The sequence below is a fragment of the Mytilus galloprovincialis genome, chromosome 12 (genome assembly GCF_965363235.1).
Source record: "Mytilus galloprovincialis chromosome 12, xbMytGall1.hap1.1, whole genome shotgun sequence".
NCBI classification, from domain to species: domain Eukaryota; kingdom Metazoa; phylum Mollusca; class Bivalvia; order Mytilida; family Mytilidae; genus Mytilus; species Mytilus galloprovincialis.
This window is the reverse complement of record NC_134849.1, coordinates 17,467,182-17,482,738: the sequence shown is the minus strand read 5'-3', so window position 1 is coordinate 17,482,738 and position 15,557 is coordinate 17,467,182.

The following is a 15,557-nucleotide window of genomic DNA, read 5'->3' as shown; positions in this document are numbered from 1 at the left end:
GAGAAAAATATATACTATTTCCCGTTGAGTTTTAAGTCTTAGGCTGGATTAATTGGAGAAAATTGGATGAAAATTATGAACAAGTGTTTATCGTCCAGTAACAAATATTACATTCATATCGAGACAGGAGATAGTTATGATGGTTTGAATATCGGCATATTTTAAACAAGAAATGCATGCTGAATATGTGGATAGGTAGTAGATTATGTCAGAAATATATGATAATTTTCCCTTTTCAACACTTTGGTACTCAATTTCTTAACACACCAGATGAATCCAAACCATGCATAATGCATAATGGAAAAAGTTACACTTTCACATAAGTAATTTTTAAATGTTGTAAATTTTTAAAATCTTAATTATACGACTATTATTTTCAATAAATAATGATAATTAATGTACAGTGCATCATAATATAAAAAAGAAGATGTGGTATGATTGCCAATGAAACAACTGACAATAAGAGACCAAAATGACACAGAATTATAGGTCACCGTACGGCCTTCAACAATGAGCATAGCCCATATCGCATAGTCAGCTATAAAAGGCCCCGAAATGACAATGTAAAACAATTCAAACGAGAAAATTAACGGCCTTATTCATATAAAAAAAAAATAAACGAAAAAAGATATGTATTACATAAACAAACGACAACCACTGAATTACAGGCTCCTGACATGGGACAGGCACATACATACATAATGTGGCGGGGTTAAACATGTTAGCGGGATCCCAACCCTCCCACTAACATTGGACAGTGGTATAACAATACAACATAAGAACGACTATACAAATCAGTTGAAAAGGGCTTAACTCATCAAATGCACAAAAATACAAGTGGACGTGGCCGGGTACTTGTACATCCCAACAACAAAAAGACACTAGGAACAGATCTGAGAGTACTCGCAGTTATCTGACAGCTAGTGCTAGTTTAAAGCCACTAACAACTAATAAAAAATCATGCATCTAAGACTAGATCGTAACCCTATTTGACTGACTGAAAATTACTTGTATATATGAAAGTAATTGTTTGTTATAATTCAGGTTGCACTTAAATTTTAAAATATCCATTCATTCTTATACGAAAAGGTTAGCGTACAAGACCCAAATATGTGTATATGTAAACCGCTAGATAAGTTCGTAAAATGTAGATAGAAAAGTAAAGATTTATCGACTTTTAGCATAGATTTGTTAACTTTATTTTACAGATCATTATGATTTTAACATTAATGTCAGTTCAAACATTTGCCGATCTTGACTATCTTTCAGCTTTAAGTTAATAATGATATTCAAGAATACGGCTTAATTATAATGGGTACGGGGAAAGTTGGTACGGGATACGGTTATACATTTTGCATCGTACCGGTATACCTGTCAAAATGATTTGCAAACACGTGTTTAAGTAAACTATCTAAAAATTCAAGTTGTTTTAATGATGATCAATTTGGCGAAAAGAATATAGGATATATCTTTGTTTTCGTCTTTTACGTTCTTTAGTTTGTGCTTGTTTATTTTTTTGGGGTACCAATCTGTATGTGTCGCCTATCTTGTCGATACCAAATATTTTCAACTCCGCATTCGCTTGCTGAGGGCAAATGCAACATTAGAGTCGATAAATTCATTCATCGTGAAAGCGATTCCCTAAGGTCCGCAAAACAGATTTCCTTCACGGCCTTTTTTTTTTAATTACAATCGATGTTGCTGATGAATTTTGCGGGGAATTTTCGCCGCTATTTATAGCTTTGTCTTATGGTACGATGAAATGGTCTAATGGTATGATGAAATGATCTTATAGTGTAATCAAATAGTCTACTGGTATATAGATGACACCCCGTGATATAAGAATTGTTAGCTTGATATTGAAATATGTTTTTATAAGATAGTTATATGACATAATAGTATGACAAAATTGTTACATGTTATTTCGAGATGATTGTATAGTATAGAAATGTATCGTTATAATATACTGAGGTGACAACTTGGTATGCACAAGTTGCTTAATGTTATATTAAGATGTCTTTATAGTATGAAATGTATCTGTATGCCATTGCAATATCACATAATAGTTTAGCAAATTGACAAATCAGTATGAAAATGTAGCTCCGTGCTATATCCAGATGTCTTCATAGTATGAAATAGTATCTTCATAACAAAGTGAAATGACAGAATAGTATGAATAGGTAGCTCCATGTTATATCAAAGTGTCTTTATAGTATATAAATGTACATTAGTGATATAGCGAATTGACAGAGTATTATAGTCAAATGTCTTTATAGTATACAAACGTATCTTAGAGATATAGCGAATTGACAGAGTATTATAGTCAAATGTCGTTATAGTATATGAATGTATCTTAGTGATATAGCGAATTGACAGAGTATTATAGTCAAATGTCTTTATAGTATATAAATTTACCTGAGTGATATAGCCAATTGACAGAGTATTATAGTCAAATGTCTTTATAGTATATAAATGTACCTTAGTGATATAGCGAAATGACAGAGTATTATAGTCAAATGTCGTTATAGTATATAAATGTATCTTAATGATATAGCGAACTGACAGAGTATTATAGTCAAATGTTTTATAGTATATAAAAAGTATAATCACAAAAATACTGAACTTAGAGGAAAATCAATTCGGAAAGTCCATAATCACATGGCAAAATCAAATAACAAAACGTATCAAAAACGAATGGACAAGAACTGTCATATTCCTGACTTGGTACAGGCATTTTCAAATGAAGAAAATGGTGGATTAAACCTGGTTCTATAGCGCTAACCCTCTGACTTTAATGACAGTCTCATCAAAATGTATCTTAGTGATATAGCGAATTGCCAGAGTATAATAGTCAAATGTCTTCAGAGTATAGAACATTTGCTTCATGACATATTTTTAACCTTAATGATATGGTTATTCTTATCACAAGGCAGTTGTGGCGTTTCATAGAGCAACAAGAAATATTCAAAACAGAAAGACTCTGATTAAATGAAGAAAAAAAAGCTCAAACACGTCAAACAAATAGAAAAAAACTGTCATATTCATGAATTGGAACATATATTACCTTATGTAGACAATGATGGATTAAATCTTATTTTATATATAAGGAATGAATGAACGGAGAAACTCTTCAGAGAAAGACGTTACTACGACCTGAAGCAATCCTCTGACTAAAACAAAAATTTGATACAAAACATTTTATCTTACAAAAAGGGTCATTTAAGATACATGCATGTGTTTAAGATTTTCCAATCATTGAATATGCAACTGCAAAAATAATTCTCTAAGTGTGTATTGCTATTTTCGCATTCGCTAGCATATACTTGTGGTATATACACTTACTATAAAACAAAGCAATATTATGTGTGTTTGTCTGAATTGGTGGTTTGTTTTCATTTTAGTTAACGTTATTTTATTTTACATTCTGTAGCTGTATATTATGACTAGTTATTCTAAAAATTATATAAAGTAATATAATTACAAATGTGTTTGTAATTATCTTGATACTATGTTGTATAGTAAACGATCGTATTAAATGCAAATCAATAAAGAAATCTTACCGTAGAACATAGAATTCTCCAGATCTTTCAAAGCACTCCTTTAAAAACACAGAACCATCTGCTAACACAGTCATATTGAAACTCGTCACAGGACTTTTTTTTTAAACTCAATCAGAAATTCCTTAGAATTCACCACGTCAAGTATTTTGTTAAAAAAGTTACAAGAAAATGCACAGTCTAATTGATTTTCCTGATAAGATGAGATAATAGATGTAATAGATTTTAGCTACTACATTTTCCATGAACGTTCAGTGTACTAGGTAAATTCTAAGTATATGGAGTGTGCCATTACAAATGCACTCAGTGTAAGATGTTTCGATTTTACCTTGTTTTAAAGTTCGACCATCTTGTTTTCTTTTTCAAAAATCCATTAAGTGATAGTGTTTAAGGTGGATTTAAAATACATGTACGATATCAAATCTGTTATGGTGAGTCAATGATAATAAAGCAAAATTCTTTAATCTAGTCCAGGTTATATTTAGACATTCATTTGGTAATATTGTTTTTAATCTGTTCCCAAAGTGTGTACTATGTAAGACCTATGATGCATGGTTATACTACTTTTTTTTAAGGGAATAGCAATCTGTTCTGATTGCCACAATTGAAAATTTTACTGCTCAATGTATAGACAAGTTTTACGTTGAACTGACTCAGACCATGTCTATTAACAAATAAAGTATGTCATTGAAATAATCGACATTTAAGATACAACAGATTTGTTAAATAGAGCAATACATGTTATAAATATCAGCATGGAAACTTTTTTAAGCGAAAAAAGGGTGAGGTTTTAGGGCCAACATGTATCATTTTTTAACGCCAGGTCATTCAACCATTTTTATTAAATGCAATTACCGAGGCTCACAGTGTGTAATTTATAATGGAATAACACATTTAAGTATTATCAAGACAGCGACATCTATAAGGTAGCATGTCCATACACAGACGTCTTGACTTGAAGTATTTTAAATAAAGTACTAGGTGTTTTGGTCTTTACCTAATTTCCTTGCAATAATACTTTTAAAAACACTGCTTAAGAAGCTGTTGACAAAAGATTAATCGATATTTCTGATTTTTATATTTGTTGTTATTTGTAATTTTATTATTATGTAATTGGGTGGATGATATTTATGAAATGCCCATTTTAATTAGAATAAGCATTAAACCACTAGTGGCATCACTAGTTCGTTTTGAATTACATGGAACATCTGCCAAAAGCTTTGATAAAAATATAGACTCTTTAGTTACATAGAATCGGTCATATAATCTGCGAAGACAAATACAACTAAATATGATGTTCATGGTTTAAATATGATGAATAAATTTAACTAGATAATAAGTTTCGCTAAAACAGGTTCTCTATTGGTTTAGAAATAAACTCATCATAGATACCAGGATTAAATTTTGTAACGGATACACGACAGGATTACAATAAATAAACAGATAAATGGGAGAAAATATAGGACAGAGAAACAAACGAATAATAGCCATCAAAAGGTAATAGGTTAAAAAATATTTTTTATACACCAGATGCGCGCTACGTCTACACAAAACTATGCTCAGATGTAAAAAGTTTGAAAGCCATAACAACTACAAAGTTGAAGATCGCCGAGGAGCAAAAATTCCAATAAGTTGTGAGGCCAGGGTTATCTGCCTGGGACAAAAACATAATTATTATTAAGAATAGTGCATAGTTTTGCAAACAGTAAATTTTATAAAATGACTATATAATAGATATACATGATTAAACGGAAGTATTGACTAGCTATAGAATAAAAAACAAATGCATTACAAAATCACAGCCCTGTTAGCCATAATCAATGCAACGCCCAAAGTGGCGTCACTTTTAAATTTCTAAAACGTGTTGCGAAAATTACGAAATGATTTGGATGAAATTCAAGATTAGATTTGTATGACTTATCTAACTTATAATAATAACAGTGAAAACTGTTATTCTAATTAATATTTAATTGTAGTAGTAATTAGATAATTAATTGTTTTATCTAACTTTGTGGGTGTTTCTTCTGATCAAACTGCAAACCAAATATATGGTGTAAATTTCGTTGATCCAAAATTAAATCTACCAAATAAACTGGATGAGTAGTTATCTCCAACACAACACAAAATACAACAGAAACAGTACGATTTACAACTACAAACGTTAAGACATTAAATGTATCACTAACCTTCAGAATGCGTATTCAATTTTATTGCATTTATTTATTATGGATTTAAGTTTGTTAACAAAGGACATGTTAGTCATTTGCGTTGATTTCGCCGCAAAATGATGTTTTAGTCTGAAAGAAACGATAGCCGAGTAAGGCTGTAAAGGTGTAGTTAATAGGAATACAAATACATACTTATGACAGAAAAAATCATTGAGAATGTATATAAGTGCCTTTCTAAGTTATCTAGTCACATAGAAATATTTTTTATTTGTGTTTATTTAAAGAAGGGTAGATTATTCAAGATGGCAATTTCCAGTATACGGATACGGATGGTAAACTACACATGCATACGTTAAATACGTTATTAATATAACACACATAGACAGCAAATAAGAAAAATGAAGAACATTGATTGTTTGTGACTAGCTGTTCTTTTAAAGAAATACCTTAATCGTGTTAATATACAAACATTGTAAATTTATCTCCAAATCCATAATAAATGAATGCAATAAATTGAATACGAAATCTGAAGGTAAGTGATGCATGTAAATTTGATATTTTCACCCCATAAATTTCAAAGCAAAACCTATTGGAAAATATCTAAAAACTGCATTAATGCATTCAAATTTTGTACACACAAAAAAAAACTGAAATAAGAAAGTTGCAAATTGATAGAAGATGACAAAACAAAATTAGGGAAATGGAAATACTTATACTTATACTCTCAAAATAAAGGTAGATATATCTGACCAAAATGTTTTGAACGTAACATTTTAGAGACAAAACTTGTATAATTGTCAAAGAACTAAAGACACATAAACAGTGAAAAGTTAAATCTCAAAAATACCGAACTCCGAGAAAAATTCAAAACGGAAAGTCCCTTATCAAATGGCAAAATCAAAAGCTCAAACACATCAAATGAATGGATAACAACTGTCATATTCCTGGCTTGGTACAGACATTTTCTTATGTAAATAATGGTGGATTTACCCTTGTTTGATACGTATCTTAACCTATCACTTGTATGACAGTAGCATACAATTTCATTATATTAACAAAACAAACAGACATAATAGGTAAACATGTTAAAAAAAAGGGGTACAACAGTCAACATTGTGTTTTAATCTTAATAACTTCAAAGAAACAAAAAAATACATAACAAATATCCACAAACTGGTATATAGACCAAGCAAAAAAAAAGACATACAAATAATACACAAAAGAGTACACTTGAAATTAAAGATACTACAAACACAGATAAATCTGCTTCATATTCAGACCTTTTTCTTGAAATGAGTATTGATGGTAGGTTAAATTCCAAAATGTATGACAGACGCGATGATTTTTATTTTCCCATAGTCAACTTTCGATTTCTGTGTAGCAACATATCAGCGGCATCAGCATAAGGAGTATATGTGTCTCAATTGGTCTGTTTCTCTAGAGCTAGCTCAAAGTACGCTGATTTTGTTGAACGAGGAATACTACTTTCTCCAAAGTTTCGAAGACAGTGCTATGAATCAATCAAACTAAGGTCATCACTGAAGAAATGTTATCGCCATCGTGAGCTGATTAGCCATTATGACAAAAGTGTGTCAGAAATCATATCTGATATTCTTCCTCAGTCATAATAACCTTCAATCATTACCGAACTAAACAAAGAAATAAAACACGACGGGTGCCGTATACGGTACAGGAAATGCTTACCCTTCCGGAGCACTTGATTTCATTCCCAGGTCGAAGTGGAGTTCGTGTTGTTTCCTATCTATTATTTATAACTGTTGATGTAAATGTCCTTTGGTTTAGTGAGTCTTTTTTAATCCTTGGTTTTGATTGTTATTGTCTTATCATAGTACAATAACACAATGACTGGTTGTATAAGTACATAGCCACCGTGAACGATTGTATTACAGTTAGGTGATCAGCAAAACAGACGAGTTTTAAGATATAAACATATTCTCATTAAGCAAGTAAGATATAGACTTACCAAAGAAACTTGAGAACAAACACCCGATACATATGCACAAAAAAGCATTTAAACTCATCTCAAATGTAACATTGATACTGCTCAATGTATAAACTAGTTTTTCATTATGAACTGATGAATCAGAATATGTACACTAAAAGTAAAGTTGTAATAATCGACATATAATAAACAACAGATGTGTTCGATAGAGCAAGACATGTTACAAATATCAGCATGGCAACTTTTGAGCAAAAAAGGTGAGGATTTAGGGCCAACATGTATCATTTTTAACACCAGATTATTCAATCATTTTTGTAAAATGTAATTTCCGAGGCTCACAGTGAGTAATTTATAATGGAATAACAGATTGTAGTGTTATCAAAACAGAAACATATAAAAAAGTAACATTTCCATAAACACAAGTCAAAAAAAGTTTCAAATCCCTTCTTGACTGGAAGTATTTTAGATATAGTACTTAGGTCTTGATATATATTCTCCGTTTTTTCTTTTACATTGATATAGGACTGTTGACAGAAGATTTATAAATATTTCTGTTTTTTAGATTTGTCGTAATTTGTAATTTTTTTATAATATGCAAAAAAGTATATAAGAGGGTGACACCTATACAATGCCCATTTAAATCATAATAAGCATTAAACCACTAGTGGTCATTTATAGTTCGCTATGAATTACATGGAACATCTACCTTAGCTTTGATAAATACACCGACTTTTCATTAACATAGTATTCGGTCATATTACCTGCGAAGAACAATAAAAGGAAATATGTTGTTCATGGTTTCGATTTAATGACTAAAATTCAACTAGGTATTAGTTTTCGCTATAACAGGCTCTCTATTTCTTTGAAGAAATTTGCGTGTGTTAAATAAAGGTCTAAGGGCGCAGGCCGAAGTACTGTTCAATGTTTACAGAAATGACTGTTATAGGATTTTATCTTACTTAAGTCATTGTTTAACACGGCAAAAAATGTGAAAAAATGCAAGCAAATACAAACGTTTTCTTTACATTGAAATTTATCCTGCATATCATACAGTAGCTCAACTTAAACAGTAGACAAAACAAAAGTACAGCTGAAAGTTAACCACATTTATTGCTACAGACGTTTAAGACACAGCGTATGCGTATCGTGATGTTTGCGTGCGCAAGGATTACTCTAAATTTTTTCCGAGTTTCAAAATAGATAAAGACGATGAAAGTATTTTCTTAATGTAAAACAATGAAGAAAGTGCGATTGTAAATAGTGATTGTGTTGTTTCAAACTTTTGATTTAAATCAAATGTGAATTCAGATAAATTCGATTGCAGTGAGGATTACAAAGAGGCAAAGGTAATAGCAGCTAATAATAATCATGGTAATTCTTAAATATATAATATTTCGTAAAAATCTACAGACATGTATTTCTTCTTGGGATTTATTTCTTACTAGGTTAATGAAAAACGTGGGAAGATGAGTTTGAGTTGAACCATATCGAATGCACCGCAATCGATTTTATTTAAAATATATAAGTAATATGAAAGAAAAATAATAAGTTTGCAAGTTTCATGCACGATATATTGTACAGTTCTTAATAACCGTTTACAAAATACCTATATTAAAGTCAATAGATTATATATGATTCAAACAAAGAGGGTTTCGCCAAAGAAGGAGTTGCAAGGAACAGATGTATCAAAATATTAAATTTTTTAAAAATCTACATGTTTTGTTAATAAGAAAATGGTTTCTCACACTGTCTGACAGGATTGTTCTCTAATTTGGTGCTATTTTCCAAATTCTTGATCGGAGGGAGAAAAATATTTCCCCTAGTGAAAAATCTGTTCTCAGCAAAATGGTCGACATTTATTTATGACGTTTAGTTTTCTAACTTTTTCTATTGTGACGTTATACAAAAAGTACTCAACTTTCTTTAAATCTTTGAAAAAAGAAGGATAAAAAACATTTATAGAGAAACAGATTCCATCACTATAACTCGTGTGATACGATATTTCTCCAATCTCAACAGTTAAATTTTAATTATTTAAAATGGTCGGCGCTTTAATTATTAAAATTACACTGTTTCGAATGAAGAAATATCATAACATGCTCGTTGCAGTTGTGGAATCTAAAAGAATACGAGTGCCTTTTATAATGATGTTCGATACACAGTTTATGTCATCAGAGAGCTTACTCAGTGGTTCTATACCTCATCCGTTTTTAAAAGGGCTATAATCTTTCGCAAACTTAATTCTAGATTTAAAGTAAAAAAGTTGGCCAAGAAACTAAATGCATAACATCATTGATGTTATTCGAATATGTTGTGCATGTACTGTGAGATCAAACTGCTGGTTCGAAGCATGTCGTTTTGCAACGATTTTATATTTTTTTTTATTCATGTTATTTCAATTTAATAATCTTCCCTTCGGTATTATCAGTTATTCGTTAGCGGTCCTGATTATTATACCTTAACATTTGGGATAACTGCATAATTTCAAAAATGTGTCCTCTTAAATGTCTTACCAAATAAATGACATAATTCCTTCTTCTGAGCACTATATTTTTTGATGAATTTGTAATTGGTCATGTACTAAGATGCACCATCAAAAAGGACCAGTAGTAATGTAAATTATGTTGTATGTTTGTAACGTGTTTAAGACGTTATCAAGATTGTCGGCACGAATCAAATGATACTTTTAAATCATGTTGTGTAATGTTATCTAAATTCATACATCGAGACAAAAGAGGATTTGATCATTTAGTACATGTAGCAGTAAATTAGGTACATATGAATAATGAGACAACTAAGGCGAGGTGACTATTTACCGGATTTTTTATCACACAAGCAACACGACGGGTGCCACATGTGGAGCAGGATCTGCTTACCCTTCCGGAGCACCTGAGATCACCCCTAGTTTTTGATGGGGTTCGTGTTGTTTATTCTTTAGTTTTCTATGTTGTGTCATGTGTGTTTGTCTGTTTGTCTGTTTGTCTTTTTCATTTTTAGCCATGGCGTTGTCATTTTTTTTTAGATTTCTGAGTTGACTGTCCCTTTGTTATCTTTCGTCACTCTTTTGTAGTGATTACGATAATATCATTTCTAGAAACTTGGTATCATACCTACGTATGTTTGATTGTCTGTTGGCCATTCTTTAGGCCCATTTGTTGTTTGATCCCCTATTTTGTATTATATTTTGGATAATCAAATATCGGTCATGCTTATCTAAAATTGATTAGTTTTGCGGTTGCTGAGACTCGTTGAAGTGTGTTGTAAAAGACAATATCGGTTGTTGTATTTAAATAGTAACGATAATACTTTTGAATTCAAGTATAACCTTAACAAATTATTAAGGAAAACTTAATTTTGCGTACGTGTGTAGATTTATAAAACTTCCGTGCGATAAACCTGATACGAACTTATTGAAGTGGATGTTTATCGTCTATATAAGATAAAATAAACGTTAGGGTAGACTTCGCAGAACGTTCCAGGAAATATATTAGATCTTTAGATCATAAAGTTGTCAATTTGAGTAGAAACGACATTATATCGTATTTTCTTGTTTCTTTTTCTGTTTAGACAAGAGGGTAGAAATAAATGTGGTGCAACGGTTGTCTTTATTGTGAGTATTCGTATTATTGTCATATTTGTTTTACTAAGTAGCCCTACCATACTAAAAAGGATTTATGTATGCTTTTTAGACTCTTTTGTTTCTCTAAATATTTATGTAATTTGTTTATTATTTGCTTAATTTTTGGCTTTTAGATGCTTTTAACACGATATGTATGAATCGATATGTTCCTTTACAAGCACAAGATCAATTTCACTGCTGGTGCAATGTTAGTCTACTTATGTCATGTTCACACCAAACACCTTGTACAGTAATCATGTTTACAATAGTTTTATGTACACTGGTTAATATACACTTGTTTCCCATTAAATTTGTTCACATATATACACCAGGTTAAACTAACTGTGCATGAGATTTGTTCACACTTGCAAACTAAATGTCTTTTGAATGTTCAATACATAAAATCGAAATTCAAATTTCTCGTTATCACTTTTCTAGCAGTTATTCCAATAGATCGTCAAAAAAAGGGTTCATACCCCCCACCCTACCTACTGCAATTCTATCTTTTATTCTATTTCTAAGTGAATATGACCGGATCTGAGATACAAGTTAAACATTCACCGCACAATCTTATTAATTTTAATAATGCATTTTAATGAGTGAGTCGTTAATTGGGTAAAGACCATTCGCAAATATTTTTGCGTACGACTATTCGATTCAGGAAGAATGCATTGTTTGTTTGGCAATGGTGATTTCTGTCTTTATAAGGGGTGAATAAAGCTACCTTAAGTTTGTTTTTTAACAAAGCAATATATCGAGTTGAGACAAATAACTCGGTGAAGAACTGTATTGATAATTGATATAAATATTTAAAAAAAACCTTTCTGCCTAAATTAAACAGGGTAAATTTCATTATCTAAATACCTTGTTTTATTTACACTTAACCCTTTACAAGGCCTAAATTGACTTTCGACTGAATGTAGACCAAATATTATTAAAGCTACATGTAAACATATAGTTTTATCAACTAGAACGTAATCATGTTTAGTTTACGTATGAATTACACTGACACAACACCAATGTGAACAAGTAATATAACGATTAGTAGACATTGGCGGACGCTACGTCTGTACCTATGATTACACTTAGGCTTTTGATTACAGTTGACGAAAAACAAACGTCTATCTGAGAATTAGACTAATACAAAAACAATAGATATACTAAAAAAATCCAAATGTTTTTTTTTGTTATTCGAATAGAACTTTTCGACGACATACTAATGCAAAGCAAATTGGATACACCAGATTTGAATCGCTGCATTGGATACGTTACCACAAAATCCCATAGCTTTGTATCTGAATTTAATTCTCCGATGGCTTGTTCAAGTTTACCTTATAGTTATTAAGTAACAAGTAAACAATTTAATTTTGTAGACATTTTGTCTACATATTCAGAGGCTTTCGAATAATCTATTGTTTTGTATGAGGAATATGATCTTTTTATCAAAGAACCAAAGTTGTGTCTTTACTTATTTTTGTTGATCAAATCAGCTAAAGAAATCGCTAAGATGCTACACTACCAACGGTACAATTGAAACTCGGGTAATATGTGATTAGCAACAAACACAATATCAAATGTCTTTTGTTTTCACGACCACCTTTGTATCCGAAACTACTCCTTAGCGGACACCGTGAAAACAAAACTTTTTTTGATTTTAAAGATCTCTATAATTATTGCACACAAAAAAACAACTCAAACCTTGTAGCCATGTTTACCTGCGTCGCTGAATGTGCTTGACATTTGCTCTATCCGTCCCTCTTTCAATATGTTCGAAGGATCTGTCGTATGAAAAACTTCCTTAAAGTTTCCTGTGCTTCTTGAAAAGGGAATGATTGTGGTCTGCAGCTTAATAATACATGAATTTAAGCGTGTATGGTATTTGTACATCTCCCGAGCAGCTACTTTTTGTTGCCGATAATTTGAAATTTTACAAATCTCATTACACAGTAAACATTTTCGTCAAAGTTCTTTGCAAAATCTAGAATCGGTATTTAATTTGAGATCATAGACATTAAAAGCGAACTATTCCAGTATTCCTATAGTGGGAGATATTGTGGAGATAATTGTGCAAATCGTGATACAAGCATGAAATTTGGTATAGAGGTTGCCTAAACAATAATTTTAAAAAATCAGCTGCTGGCCATCCAAAATTTTCATTTTTTCAAGATGGCCACCGCTCATTTTAAAAATGGCGTCATATCCAATTGGCTTCATTTCATAAATCCTTTCAAAGCTGTGCTATAACTATAATCAAAAGTCAATTTTGATAAAACGTAAGTAAGAGTTCTTAAAGTACGATAAAACAATACAGAAATGACGAAAAGGCGACTTCCGACTTCAAAAATGGCGGCAATTACGATGAAAATAGCTACATTTCGTAAATCCTTTAAAAGCTGTGTTTTAGGTAAATCCAAAGTAAGGTTTGATATAACGAATATAACAGTTCCTAAAGTACGATGAAACAATACATAAAACGTTGAAAATAGCTACATTTCGTAAGTTCCTTGAAAGTTGTGTTGTAGGTATAATCCAATGCAAGTTTTGATAAAACGTAGATAACTGTTCCTCAAGTACGATGCCACAATACATACATGACGAAAAAGTTACTTCCGTTCAAAATGGCGACAAAAACGTTTAAATTTCATTATTTTTATTTTCTTCTAATTTAAAAAAGATATCACTGAACTTGTTAATATCAAATACCTAGTTTGGTTAGAAAAGGCAGTTTGCATTCCGTATAATTATCTGCCAGTTGCCAACACATTAACACGTACAGTTATCAACAACGCTTGATATTTTGCATCCACTTTTCAAAAGTTTCTGATACGAGGGTGCAAATGAGTCCATTTCGGTTTCAAACTGTCAGTGTTTGTTTTTCTTTCATCCAAACACAGTGTTCATGACTTGGTATGTGTACCTGTCGAATGCACACATCCGATTGAGCCCACCTTGACATGCTTCTCTTGCGATGTGCTCCGAAAGAGAACCTCTTGTAGGGGGAATAGCATAATAAGGGCGCTGCTTCCTGACAAATAATTCTAATCGTGCCTTGATAACAGCAAATGTTGATGTTACCGTACATGATGCAAGCAAATGATTCTATGATGTCCATGTCTCTGTCTTCATAAAAAACTAAAACAAGCAACAACATCCTTTACATCTGGAAATAATTCCAATGTCTGACAAGCTGACTTATTCACTTTCCCACCAAATGCTGACACAGTGTCACATTCACAGAATGCATGAAAGGAAATCTGTACGAAGACTAAGCACATTGATTTGATATGTCATATACATGAAGCCATCTTTATTCCCTCTAAAACATATCCACACTTTGTCCATACCTAATACTGCGAGAGCTTCAATCCTAATACTATTACATCTGCATCAGTACTACTTAAAATAACTTTTATCAACCATTTTCAGCAGCAAGCTTATCATGAACACACATACGTGTATCTGTTTGTTCTTGGTTATAAAGGGATAGCTTGTAAGAATCCGTATTGAAATTGCAAAGAACATTTCACCATGAGTTACTTAAACATTATTACTCTCTAAAGTCTCTAAAGAAGCAATTCTGTCGGCAACAAACTTGAATCATTCCGTTGCATTGTCATCTTTACGAAGAAAACGACTCCTAATCCTTGGCGTTCTATCAAAACAAACAACTTTCCGTCTAGCACCAGCACCTTGTCTTTTTCTCGGTCCAGCCTTTAAATTATTCATTTAGTAAACTTCAAATACAATATCTACTCGTCAATACCTATCGATGCAAGATTTTATGTGAGGCAGTATGACATCGATTGCATAATCATCAAATATTTTTGCACGTGGTTGCTTGAAATTGACCATTGCTGGCCCCCCAAACGGTAAATGCGTCAGAATTTGAATCAGTTGACGGCAAATCGCACAATGTTTCAAGTATACCCATTTGCTGCAATAATAACACTGTTTAAAGTGACATCCTCAGCAGAAACAGAGAAGTAATTTTGTTTTCATGGATAAAAAATACTTCCAAGTCAAACTCTCTACTTTTACAGGACACGAAAAGTCTAGAAAAGAGATCGCAATCACTGTTCACGTTCTTCAGCTTTGGTTTTTAACATAGCCATTTCCAGTTTCATTTTACGGCTACAAAAGGAAATTGTTCTTTTTTATCTGGTTATAAAAAGCAGATTTTCCTTCGTTTTGCATTTACTTTAAAAGATCTTCGTATTGTTCGGACCCAATATCTTGGAGTTATATATACA